Below are 13,694 nucleotides of genomic sequence, written 5' to 3' on the forward strand. Positions count from 1 at the left end.
GTGCTGGTATCTGGCCACTGCCCCGCCCCCAGCCTCTTCTAGGAATGCCTGGCAGGGCCGCAGGCGCCTGTTTGTTTTTGCCCTGCACCATCCTCGGGGAGTGTGTGGGGGTGGTCTGGCCATGGGAGCCAGATCTTGTGCCCCAGACAAGCCTCACCTGCCCCTTGCTGTCCCCCAAGGCTCTGGTAGGGGCCTGGCCGTCCCACAGTCACCGCTTGTGTGCAGACAGGCCACAGGAACGTGTGCCCAGCCATGTCCGAGGCCACCCCTGGGCTCCGTCTCCACCTGCCTCCAGAGGCCCCTGGTTCCCCTCCACCTGCTCAAACCACTTCCCAGCCAGTCGCTCTCTCCACCAGGGCCTGAGCAGGTGCAGCCCCTCCCCTCCAGGTCCCTGCAGGCCCCTCCCCTGGCTGTCAGCGGGGCCTGCCCACCAGTCCCTCGGCAGTGGGAAAGTGTGCAGGGAAGCGGCCGGAAGGGGTGCAGGTGGGGACAGAGCCGGGGCTGGGGGAGACCGCAGCTTTCCAGGGCCCTACCCCATCCGCAGCTCCAGGCTCACCTGGCAGGCCCCGTGCACAGCTGTGGGAAGCCGCCGGCCCACTGTCATCGTCTTCCCTTTATCAAGAATTGATCATTTTCCAGGTGGTGTCTCGGCTCCTCTTCTGAGAAATTATAGATCCACGGGGAGAAAGTCCACACCCAGAAAGACCCACGATCCGTTTACTCAGCAGAAAACGCAGACTCAGCAGGGGCCTGGGGCCTGGGGCCAGCAGACCTGGGCGGCCTCCTCTCAGGAGAGGTCCCCGTGGGGGCCCCGGCCTGTGTCAGGCCGCGCACCCCACCTGGGAGCCCCGCGTATTCCAGGTGGGAAGGGAGAATCTGTCCGTGTTCTCTTCCTTTGGGAGGGGCCGGGTGTCGCGGGCGGGCAGAGCCTCACCAGGGTTGCGGCAGCTGGGTAAGGGGGCTCCAGGCCTCTTTGATTCCTGTGGTAACGCAGAGGCCTACACACACACATTCAGCCCATTGAGTTCCAGAGGCCCCCATCACTGCCACCACCCCCAATGGCCCCACTCCCGCTGAGGCCTCTCCCGGCTCAAGGCTGGTGGCTTCCCAGGCTCCTCCATCAGCCGCATTCTGCCTGTCTTCAGGCTGCACAGGGCCTGGCTTTCTGTAAGACAGGACCTGAGGGAGGTGAGTCCATGTCTAGGTCACGTCCTGGAATACATCTCTCCCTGTCCTTCTCACTGTTTCCAGCAATGACACCGAGCCCTGTGGCTCCGCATCCTGTGGGCGCACACCTGCCTACACTCAGGCCAGTGGCGAGTGGACGGTGGCCGTCACCCGGGAGACCGGGCATCTTGTCCGGCACACAGCCACAGGGTCATCCGGCTTCAGCCACTGCTGGTTTCAGTCTCTTGCTGATTTTCTAGTTAGCTGGCTGATTTCTCATTTGCAAGATACAAGAAAAAACAAAAGCATTCAGCACGCACACCCAGGTGTGTGGCCTTTCCGTCCTCTCGTTAGGATTCTGGTGAGATTTTTTTTTTTTTTTTTTGAGATGGAGTTTTGCTCTTGTTGCCCAGGCTGGAGTGTAATGGTGCAATCTCAGCTCACTGCAACCTCTGCCTCCCAGGTTCAAGCAATTCTCCTGCCTCAGCCTCCCAAGTAGCTGGGATTATAGGCATGAGCCACCACACCTGGCTAATTTTTATTTTATTTATTTATTTTTTGAGATGGAGTCTCACTCTGTCACCAGGGCTGGAGTCCAGTGGCGTGATCTCCGCTCACTGCAACCTCCGCCTCCCAGGTTCAAGCGACTCTTCTGCCTCAGCCTCCCAAGTAGCTGGGATTACAGGCATGAGCCACCACGCCTGGCTAATGTTTTGTGTTTTTAGTAGAGACGGGGTTTCACCATGTTGGCCAAGCTGGTCTCAAACTCCCGACCTCAGGTGATTTGCCCGCCTCGGCCTCCCAAAGTGCTGGGATTACAGGCGTGAGCCACCGTGCCCAGCCCCTAATTTTGTATTTTTAGTAGAGACAGGGTTTCTCCATGTTGGTCAGGCTGGTCTCAAACTCCTGACCTCAGGTGATTTGCCTGCCTTGGCCTCCCAAAGCTCTGGGATTACAGGCGTGAGCCACCGGGCCGTCGAGAGTTCTTAATTTTAATTAAGATGATATCCCTTAAATGTTGGGCTTGATTCCTCAGATACCAACAACAAAGATGATTCGGTTTGGCCTCACATCCCCACCGAAATCTCACCTTGAATTGTAATAATTCCCATGTGTCAAGGGCAGGGACAGGTGGAAACAACTCAATCATGGGGGCGGTTTTCCCCACACTGTTGTGGTAGTAAAGTCTCATGAGACTTGATGGTTGTTTCTGTTTTTTGTTTGTTTGTTTGAGATGGAGTCTCACTCTGTCACCCAGGCTGGAGTGCAGTGGCACAACCTCGGCTCACGGCAAGCTCCACCTCCCGGGTTCATGCCATTCTCCTCCTGCCTCAGCCTCCCAGGTAGCTGGGACTACAGGTGCCCACCACTACGCCCGGCTAATTTTTTGTATTTTTAATAGAGATGGGGTTTCACCGTGTTAACCAGGATGGTCTCGATCGCCTGACCTCGTGATCCACCCGCCTCGGCTTCCCAAACTGCTGGGATTACAGGCGTTGAGCCACCGCGCCTGGCTGAGACCTGATGGTTTTATAAATGGGAGTTCCCCTGCAGACGCTCTCTTGCCTGCTGCCGTGTAAGACCCTCTGCCTTCCGCCATGATTGTGAGGCCTCCCAGCCATGTGGAACTGTGAGTCCATTAAACCTCTTTCCTTTATAAATTACCCAGTCTCAGGTATGTCTTTATCAGCAGCATGATAGACTAATAGAAAAGACTAATACAGTAGAAAAGACTAATACAGTAAATTATTACTGTAATAATTATTATTACAGTGGGACACTGCTGTAAAGATACCCAAAAATGTGGAAGTGACTTTGGAACTGGGTAGCAGGCAGAGGTTGGAACCGTTTGGAGGGCTCAGAAAAGGACAGGAAGATATGGGAAAGTTTGGTACTTCTAGACTTCCTAGACTTGCTGAATGCCTTTGACCAAAATCCTGATAGTGATATGGCCAACAAAGTCGAGGCTGAGGTGGTCTCGGAGAAGAGGAACTTGTTGGAAACTGGAATAAAGGTGACTCTTGCTATGTTTTAGCAGAGACTGGTGGCATGTTGCCCCTGCCCTAGAGATTTGTGCAACTTTGAACTTGTGAGAGATGATTTAGGGCATCTGGTGAAATAAATTTTTTTTCTTTTTTTTTTTTTTGAGACAGAGTCTCACTTTGTCACCCAGGCTGGAGTGCAGTGGCGCAATCTCGGCTCACTGCAACCGCTGCCTCCCACGTTCAAGCGATTCTCCTGTCTCAGCCTCCTGAGTAGCTGGAACTACAGAAGCACGCCATCACGCCCAGCTAATTTTTGTATTTTTAGTAGAGACAAGGTCTCACCATGTTGACCAGGAGGGTCTTGATCTCCTGACCTCATGATCCGCCTGCCTTGGCCTCCCAAAGTGCTGGGATTACAGGTGTGAGCTACTGTGCTCAGCCAGTGAAAGAAATTTCTAAGCAGCAAAGTGTTCAAGAGGTGACCTGGGTGCTGTTAAAAGCATTCAGTTTTATGTATTCACAAAGATATGGTTTGGAATTGGAACTTATGTTTAAAAGGGAAGCCAACCATAAAAGGCTGAAAAATTTGCAGCGTGATGATGCCGTAAAAAAGAAAAGCCCATTTTCTGAGGAGAAATTTAAGCTGGCTGCAGAAATTTGCATAACAAGGAGCCAAATGTTAATCAGCAAGACAGTGGGGAAAATGTCTCCAGGGCACGTCAGAGGTCTTCAGGGCAGCCCCTCCCATCACAGGCCCCGAGGCCTAGGAGGAAAAATGGTTTAGTGGACCAGGCCCAGGGCCTTGCTGCTTTGTGCAGTCTCGGGTGCCCTGCCTTCCAGCCATGGCTAAAGGGAGCCAAGGTACAGCTCAGACTGTTGCTTCAGAGGGTGCAAGCCCCAAGCCTTGGCAGTTTCCATGTGTTATTGGGCCTGCAGATGCCCAGAAGTCAAGAATTGAGGTTTGGGAGCTGGGTGCAGTGGCTCACGCCTGTAATCCCAACACTTTGGGAGGCCGAGGCAAGGGGATCACCTGAGGTCAGGAGTTTGAGACCAGCCTGGCCAACATGGTGAAACCCTGTCCCTACTAAAAATACAAAAATTAGCCAAGCATGGTGGTGCACGCTCTAGTCCCAGCTACCTGGGAGGCTGAGGTGGGAGGATCACTTGAACCTGGGAGGCAGAAGTTGCAGTGAGCCAAGATCATGCCACTGCACTGCAGCCTGGGTGACAGAGCAAGACGCCATCTCAAAAAAAAAATTCAGGTTTGGGAACCTCTGCCTGGATTTCAGAGGATGTATAGGAACACCTGGATGTCCAGGCAGAAGTGTGCTGCAGGGGCAGAGTCTTCACAGAGAACCTCTGCTAGGGCAATACGGAAGGGAAATGTGGGGTTGGATCCCTCCACAGAGTCCCTACTGGGGCACTGCCTAGTGGAGCTGTGAGAAAAGGGTCACCATCCTCCAGACCCCAGAATGCTAGATCCACCGACAACAGCTTGCACCATGCACCTGGAAAAGCCATAGACACTCGACACAAGCCTGTGAAAGCAGCTGGGAGGGGGGCTGTACCCTGCAAAGCCACAGGGGTGGAGCTGCCCAAGGCCTTGGGAACCCAGCTCTTGCATCAGTGTGATCTGGATGTGAGACATGGAATCAAATGAGATCATTTTGGAGCTTTAAGATTTGACTGCCCTGTTGGATTTCAGACTTGCATGGGGCCTGTAGCCCCTTTGTTTTGGCCAATTTATCCCATTTGGAATGGGTGTATTTACCCAATGCCTGTACCCCCGCTGTATCTAGGAAGTAACTCACTTGGCTTTTGATTTTACAGGCTTATAGGCAGAAGGGACTTGCCTTGTCTCAGATGAGACTTTGGACTTGGACTTTTGGGTTAATGCTGGAATGAGTTAAGACTTTGGGGGACGGCTGGAAGGGCATGATTGTGTTTTGAATTGTGAGGACATGAGGTTTAGGAGGGGCCAGAGGTGGAATGATATGGTTTGGCTGTGTCCCCACCCAAATCTTATCTTGTAGTTCCCATAATCCCCACGTGTTGTGCGCAGGACCCCGTGGAGACGGTTGAATCATGGGCGTGGTTCCTGCCATCCTGTTCTCTTGAGAGTGAGTTCTCATCAGAGCTGATGGTTTTATAAGGGGCTTCCCCCTTCACTGGGCACTAATTTCTTTATCCTGCTGCCATGTGAAGAAGGATGTGTTTGCTTCCTTACCCACCATGATTGTAAGTTTCCTGAGGCCTTGCCAGCCTTGCAGAACTGCGAGTCAATTAAACCTCTTTTCTTTATAAATTACCCGCTCTCAGGCAGTCCTTTATAGCAATGTGAGAATGGACTAATACAGATGGGAAAATGGCAAAATTCTTCATGTCCTCTATTTTATTTTTATGGTTTCAAGTACTATTTTGTGCCAACACTGTCCTGTTTTCCCTTCTAATCGGCCTCCTAAGAGGGAGAGGCCGGGCTCAGGGTTAACTCTTCCCGTGTGGGGGTTACCATCAGCCTCTGTGCCATTTAGTGGAAGGGCTGTCACTCCCATCATAAACCAAGCCCATCTAAGCCTGGACCCCTTTCTGGATTCTTGGCCCCCTCTGTCTGTCCACTGCCACGCTCTCTGCACAGTGGTGGCTTTTTGGTAAGCTGGAGATTTTTTTTCTTTCTTTCTTTTTGGAGACATGGTCTTGCTCTCTTTCCCAGGCTGGAGTGCAGTGGCGCCATCTTGGCTCACTGCAGCCTCAACCTCCCAGGCTCAGGTGATCCTCCCGCCTCAGCCTCCCAAGTAGCTGGGACTTACAGGTGTGGTGTGTGCCGCCATGCTCAGCTAATTTTTATTTTTTTGTAGAGATGGGGTCTCCCTGTTATTTTCAGGAAATTCTCACATCTGGTAGAGTAGGGCCTCATTCTTCAAGAGCATCTTGACTCTTCCCAGTCGTTTGTGTTTCCATATAAACCTTGGAAGCAGCTGTTGAGTCTCTAAAACAAAACCAAATTCTGACTAGCGCTGCAGGCTGTGACGTCTTCCTGTACTGAGTCTTCCCACCTGGGGACATGCAGTATTTCCTCCTTTACCTAGGACTTGCATCTCTCGTGTTTTTGTAGATTTTCTATGTTGTGCTCTTGCATGTATTTTTTTAGGTTCTTTTCCTATATGATTGTTGCTTTTGGTACTATTATGCATTATCATTTTCCCTCCTCAATTTCATTTGCTGTTTGTCAGGGCTGGAATTGTTTTCTAGACAGGCTAGGATAACTAAGTATGAAATAATGTGTTCTGTTTACCCTATGATTCCGTTTCTAAAACAGTTTTATTGATTTATACAGCATAAAATTCCCTCACTGTAAGTGTGCAGGTCGGTGACAGGAAACGCGTGTTGTGCAGCCAGCACTGCCCTCCGCCTTTCCCACACGAGCCGTGCACTCTGCATCTGGTTTCTTCCCTGGATGCGGTGTTTTGGAGGCTCATCCGTGCTGTGGCATAGAGCAATGCTTTGTGCTTTGCAGCTGAACGATGCTCCACTCCGTGGCCACGTTTGTTCATGGCGCCTCCTTAGTTGGTGGAGGCTTGGACTGTTTCCATTTGGGATTACTGTGAAAAATGCTACTCTATTTGTGTGCAAGTCTTTGGACACAGGTTTCATTTTTCTTGGGTACAGTCTTAGGAGTGGAGTTGCTGGTTCATAGTGTTGTATCTCTTTTAAAAAACTGTTTTCCAGTGTGGGCATACTATTTTTTTTTTTTTTTTTTGAGACAGAGTCTCGCTCTGTCGCCCAGGATGGAGTGAAGTGGCGTGATCTCGGCTCACTGCAAGCTCTGCCTCCCAGGTTCATACCATTCTCCAGCCTTAGCCTCCTGAGTAGCTGGAACTACAGGCACCCACCACCACACCTGGCTAATTTTTTGTATTTTTAGTAGAGACGGGGTTTCACAGTGTTAGCCGGGATGGTCTTGATCTCCTGACCTCGTGATCTGCCCACCTCGGCCTCCCAAAGTGCTGGGATTACAGGCATGAGCCACCATGCCCGGCTCCCATACTTTTTTTTTTTAAAGACAGAATCTCACTCTTATCGCCCAGGCTGGAGTGCAGTGGCGCAATCTCGGCTCACTGCAACCTCCCCCTCCTGGGTTCAAGCGATTCTCCTGCCTCAGCCTCCTGAGTAGCTGGGATTACAGGTGCCCATCATCATGCCCAGCTAATTGTTTTATTTTTAGTAGAGACGGAGTTCCACCATGTTGGCCAGGCTGCTCTCGAACTCCTGACCCCAGGTGATCTGCCCACCTTGGCCTCCCAAAGTGCTGGGATTACAGGTGTGAGCCCCCACGCCCGGTCGAGTGTACTGTTTTACAAAGTATGCAAGTTGCAGTTGTCCCACATCCCCACCAGCATTTAGTATGTTCCTGTAAGCTATTCCAACTCATGTTTTTCTGTTAACTAGTGATGTCAAAACTCTTCATGTGTTTATTGGCCATTCTTATGTCAGTCTTTGGTGACATAATCTAAGTCACCCTTTTTGTTTTTATTTTTTTAACATGTACAAAGCTGCTGGTTACCCATTTTTAATTGGGTTATATTCTTGAGTTGTAAGACTTTGTGTATTATAACTCTTAGTGATGGATCAACAAGGGAAAAAAAAAAAAAAAAGACTGGCAAATATTTTTCCTAGCTTGTGGCTTCTGTTTTTTTTTTAAAAAAGGTGTCTTTTGGCCCAGTGTGGTGGCACACATCTGTAATCCCAGCACCTTGGGAGGCTGAGACTGGAGGGTTGCTTAAGCCCAAGATTTCAAGACTGGCCTAGGAAACACAGCAAGACCCCATCTCTACAAAAAATACAAAAATTAGCCACACATGGTGGTATGCATCTGTGGTCCCAGCTACTCGGGAGGCTGAGGCTGGATCTGGAGGACTGCTTGAGGCTGCAGTGAGCCATGGTCGTGCCACTACACTCCAGCCTGGGTAACGGGGCAAAGCCTCATCTCAAAAAGAAAAAAAAAAAAAGTTGTCTTTTTAAAGTACAAAAGTTTTTCACTGTGACAAGTTCCAACTGATTTTTTCTTTCCTCTAACAACTCTTTGCCTAACCCAAGATGGCAGAGATGTTCTCCTGCAGCTGCTTCTGAAAGTCTGACGGCTTCAGCTATTGCATTTAGGTCTGTGATCTGTTTTGAGTTACTCTGTCTCGAGTCACTTCTTGCACAGATACCTAATTGTCCCAACACCATCTGTTAGACTCTCCTTTTCCTAACTGAAATGTCTTGGCATCTTTGTTGAAAAATCAGATGGCCATGAATACAAGGATTTATTCTAGACTCTGACCCGTTGATCTTCATGCACCACTGTCACACTTTATTTTTGAGATGGAGTCTCGCTCTTGTGGCCCAGGCTGGAGTGCAGTGGCGCGATCTCAGCTCACTGCAGCCTCCACCTCCTGGTTCAAGCGATCCTCCTGCCTCAGCCTCCCGATTAGCTGGGATTACAGGCATGCACCACCACACCCAGCTAAATTTTGTATTTTTAGTAGAGACAGGATTTCACCATGTTGGCCAGGCTGGTCTCAAACTCCTGACCTCAGGTGATCCACCCACCTTGGCCTCCCAAAGTACTGGGATTACAGGTGTGAGCCACCATGCCCGGCCCACACTTTTTTTTTTTTTTTGGAGACAGAGTCTTGCTCTGCCACTCAGGCTGAAGTGCAGTGGTATGATCTCAGCTCACTGCAACCTTTGCCTCTTGGGTTCAAGCAGTTCTTCTGCTTCAGCCTCCTGAGTAGCTGGGACTACAGACACCCGCCACCACAGCTGGCTAATTTTTGTACTTTTAGTAGAGACGGGATTTCACCACATTGCCCAGGCTGGTTTTGAACTCCTGACCTCGTGATCTGCCCGCCTCGGCCTCCCAAAGTGCTGGGATTACAGGTGTGAGCCACCACGCCTGGCCTGCCACTCACACTTTATAGTGAGTTTTGAAATCAGGCAGCCTGAGCCCTCCAACTCATCATGTTTCAAACCTGTTGTGGCTTGTCTAGATTCTTGTATTTCCATATAAATTTAGAATCTGCTTGTCACTTTCTCCAAAATACCTGCTGGAATTTTTTTTTTTTTTTTTTTTTTTTTTTTGCAGAGTCTCGCTCTGTTGCCCAGGCTGGAGTGCAGTGGCACGATCTTGGCTCACTGCAAGCTCCGCCTCCCGGGTTCACACCATTCTGTCTCAGCCTCTCGAGGAGCTGGGACTACAGGCGCCCACCACCACACCCAGCTAATTTTTTTTTTTTTTTGGATTTTTAGTAGAGACAGGGTTTCACCGTGTTAGCCAGAATGGTCTCTCAAAGTGCTTGGCCTCCCAAAGTGCTGGAATTATAGGCGTGAGCCCCCGCATCTGGCCCCTGCTGGGATCTTAATAGGGACTGCATGGTATCTATGGGCCCATTTGGGGAGACAGAAATCTTAATAGGAGTCTCCTACCCAATGAACGTGGGCTGTCTTTCCATTTCTCTCAGCAATGTCTTGTATTTTCAGTGTATAAATCTTCAGTTTCCTTCACCAAGGTAGTTCCTAAGTGTGTGTTCTAGTTTCGATGCTAGTGAATGGCATCTTAGTTTTGTTTGGACTGTTTGTAGTCTATAGAAAGGCGATGAATCTGTTAACTCTGGATCCCGGGGCCCAGCTGAACTTGTTCCGGTTGTGTGTGTCCCATAGGCCTTGCTCTGTAGAGGATCCTCGTGCTATGAATAGACACTTTTACCTTTTCCTTTCCAATATATATATATTTTTAGCATCTTATTAAACGCCTTGTTCCTGCCTTTGGAGGGAACCATCGTCACCCACCATGAATTACGCTGCCAGCTGTGTTTCTCACGGATGCTATGGGAGGCAGAACAGTGCTCACCGCAAAGATGGCCACATTTTAACCCCTGGGCCTGGGATGATGTGAGGCCACACCACCAAGAGGAGGTGCCAATTTCAGGTCAGTTCCCCAAAACGGAGTAGCATGGCTTTTCCAGGTGAACCTAGGGAATTGCGCGGTCCTTAAAAGCAGAGGAGGAGTTGCCTTGAGGCACGGAGGACTCGACCTGCTGTTGCTGGCTTTGAGGATGGCAGGAAGGGCCACGAGCCAAGGGTGCGTGTGGAAAGGATGGGGATACAGAGCCTCCCCCAGGGCCTCTGCAGGGAACGCAGCACTGCCCACACCTTCCTTTTAGTCCATGAGACCCATGTCAAACTACCGACCTCCAAACCACAAGGTACACCTGGGTTTTGGTTTTTGGGTTTTTTTTTTTTTTCTTTGAGATGGAGTATTGCTCTGTCACCCGAGCTGGAAGTGCAGTGGCGCAATCTCGGGTCACTGCAACCTCCACCTCCTGGGTTCAGGCACTTCTCTGGTCCCAGCCTCCTAAGTAGCTGAGATTACAGGCATGTGCCACCACACCTGGCTAATTTTTGTATTTTTAGTAAAGATGGGGTTTCACCATGTTGGCCGGGCTTGTCTTGAACTTCTGACCTCAAGTGATGCACCCGCCTCAGCCTCCCAAAGTGTTGGGATGACAGGTGTGAGCCACACCTGGCCTAAACTTGTGTTGTTTTAAATCACTGAGGTGGCAGTAACCTATCCCAGCAGCAACTGGAACCTAACACAGACGGCCTTTTCTAGCTGGGGACTTCCCCTTCTGTTCCTGGGTTGTGAGATTCTTTATCAAGAACAGGTGTGGGACTTTTGTCCTGTGCTTTTTCTGCGTTGATTGAGATGGATCTCGTGGGTGCTTTTTTTTTTTTTTTTTTTTTTTTGGAAACAGGCTCTGGCTGTGTTGCCCAGGCTAGAGTGCAGTGGCACGATCTCAGCTCACTGAACTTGTGCCTCCTGGGCACAAATGATCCTCTGGTTTCAGCCTTGTGAGTAGCTGAGACCACAAGCATGCACTCCCATGCCTGGCTAATTTTTGGTTTTTTATTTTTTTTGGTTTATTTTGGTAGAGACAGGGTTTCGCTATATTGCCCAGGCTAGTCTTGAACTCCTGGGCTCAAGCAATCCGCCCACCTCAGCCTCCCAAAGTGCTGGGATTACAGGCATCTGTTTTTCTATTAATGTGGCTTATGATGTTAAGTGCTTTGTAGATGTTTAAGCAACCTCACTTTGCTGTGATAAACCCACGTGGTCATGGTGTATGATGTTGCCGAGTTTGGGTTGCTGATATTTTGTTAAGGATCTTTATGTCTGTGTTCATGATGGACATTGTTCTGTGGGCTGGGGGCGGGGATCATGATGCCTTTCGCTGCCTTTAGCCTCTTAAGACTCAGATGGGCGTGTCTCGCCCTCCACATTCTGAAGATTGTGAATGGTTGGTGTTATTGACAGTACACAGTGGCAACCACGTGGCACAGGCTTTCTGTAGGAAGACTCAGGACTTTCATTACTATAATTTCTTGTTATAGGTCTATTCAGATTTTCTATTTCTGAGTCAATTTAAGTGATTTGTGTCCCTCTGGGAGTTTGTCAGTTTCACCTAATTTGTTGTTGGTACAGTTTTCCTAGTATTCCAAGTCTTGTTCATTTTTTTTTTTTTTTTTTTTTTTTGAGACAGAGTCTTGCTCTTTTGCCCAGGCTGGAGTGCAGTGGTGCGATCTCGGCTCACTGCAAGCTCCACCTCCCGGGTTCACGCCATTCTCCTGCCTCAGCCTCCCGAGTAGCTGGGACTACAGGCACCCGCCACCACGCCCAGCTAATTTTTTGTATTTTTACTAGAGACGGGGTTTCACCATGTTAGCCAGGATGAGTCTGGATCTCCTGACCTCGTGATCCACCCACCTCGGCCTCCCAAAGTGCTAGGATTACAGGTATAAGCCACTGCGCCTGGCCAAGTCCTGTTCATTTGTGTAGGATTGGTAGTGATGTCCCCTCTTTCATGCTTTTGGTAGTCTAGCTAACAGTTTGCCAATTTTGTTGATCTTTTCAAGGAACTAATTTTTGGTTTTTCTGCTTTCTAGTTTACTAATTTCCTCTCTAATCTTTCTTTAGGTTTCATTTGTTCTTCTTTCTAATTTAAGGTAGAATTGTACTTTTTTTCTTTTTTGAGACAAAGTCTCGCTCTGTCACTCAGGCTGGAGTGCAATGGCATGATCTTGGCTCATTGCAACCTCTGCCTCCCACGTTCAAGCGATTCTCGTGCCTCAGCCTCCCAAGTAGCTGGGACTACAGGCACATGCCACCATGCCCAGCTAATTTTTGTATTTTTAGTAGAGATCGGGTTTCTCCATGTTAGCCAGGCTGGTCTCAAACTCCTGACCTCATGTGATTTGCCCACCTTAGCCTCCCAAAGTGCTGGGATTACAGGCATGAGCCACTGCGCCTGGTCGAAGACGACTGTTTTTTTGTTTTGTTTTGTTTTGTTTTGAGACAGAGTCTCATTCATCGCCCAGGCTGGAGTGCAGTGGCGCTATCTCGGCTCACTGCAAGCTCCGCTTCCTGGGTTCACACCACTCCTGCCTTAGCCTCCCGAGTAGCCAGGACTACAGGCGCCCACCACACCTAATTTTTTGTATGTTTAGTAGAGACGGGGTTTCACCGTGTTATCCAGGATGGTCTCAATCTCCTGACCTCGTGATCCACCCACCTCGGCCTCCCAAAATGCTGGGATTACAGGCGTGAGCCACCGTGCCCGGCCCTCATACATTTCTTAAGTTTCAGATTAGCCCTAGAGATTAACCTTAGGGGTTGCCTCCTCCTGCCCTTCCCTCATAGACCCTCTGCCACCAGTCACACCCAGAGCCTGGGCAGGACATGTGGCCACCTACCCCGCTCTCCCGGGGTCACAGGCCGAGAGCACTCCCCAGCTGGCTGCTTCCCCAGAGGGCGGTTCGTGCTTTCTCAAGCAGAGGCAGGTGGGTGCTGCCGAGCAGGAGCACTGCCTGGAGGTCGCGTGATCTGGCCGCCTCCAGGAAGAAGACATGGCCACTTCTCCCTGCCGGGGGCCTGAGCAGATCAGACCACAAGCACAGGCTGCAAGGTACTGACCGCAGCAGTGGGTCTGATGATCGCATCAGCACCCAGCAAAGGCCACAGCAAAGGCACCGGCTCACGCCCAGACAGGAGTCCGGGGGTGATACAAGACAGGGTGCCATCCCAACCCTCAGGATTCCCCAGGAAGACCTGTGAGGGCAGCCTGTGAAGGGACGAGGGCGGGATGGGGCGTGGAGATGAGCGTGGTGCCAGTGCCACGTTGCCAAGAGGCAGAGGCTCTGGGGCAGGGTTTCCTGCAGCCCCGGCCACCCCCATGCTGGGAGCTCAGGACAGGAGACAGCACAGGTGCAGCCACAGCGGCCACTCCAGCTGAGGCAGGGCCCCCAGGCATGGGCAGGAGACTTGGTGAGGAGCCCCTGCCTGCTTCGGGCACAAACACCGAGCCACCTTCCCCAGCCCAGGACAGCAGCAATGCTGGAGACCCCGTAGCCCTGGTGGGATGGGGTTCTGCTCTCAAAGGGCCCGAGCCCACTCATCTCATGTCAACACAGATTGTGACGGTGGGAAAGGTGTCAGTTCCTCCG

Source organism: Pongo pygmaeus, chromosome 18, assembly GCF_028885625.2.
Source record: "Pongo pygmaeus isolate AG05252 chromosome 18, NHGRI_mPonPyg2-v2.0_pri, whole genome shotgun sequence".
Taxonomy (NCBI): Eukaryota; Metazoa; Chordata; class Mammalia; order Primates; family Hominidae; genus Pongo; species Pongo pygmaeus.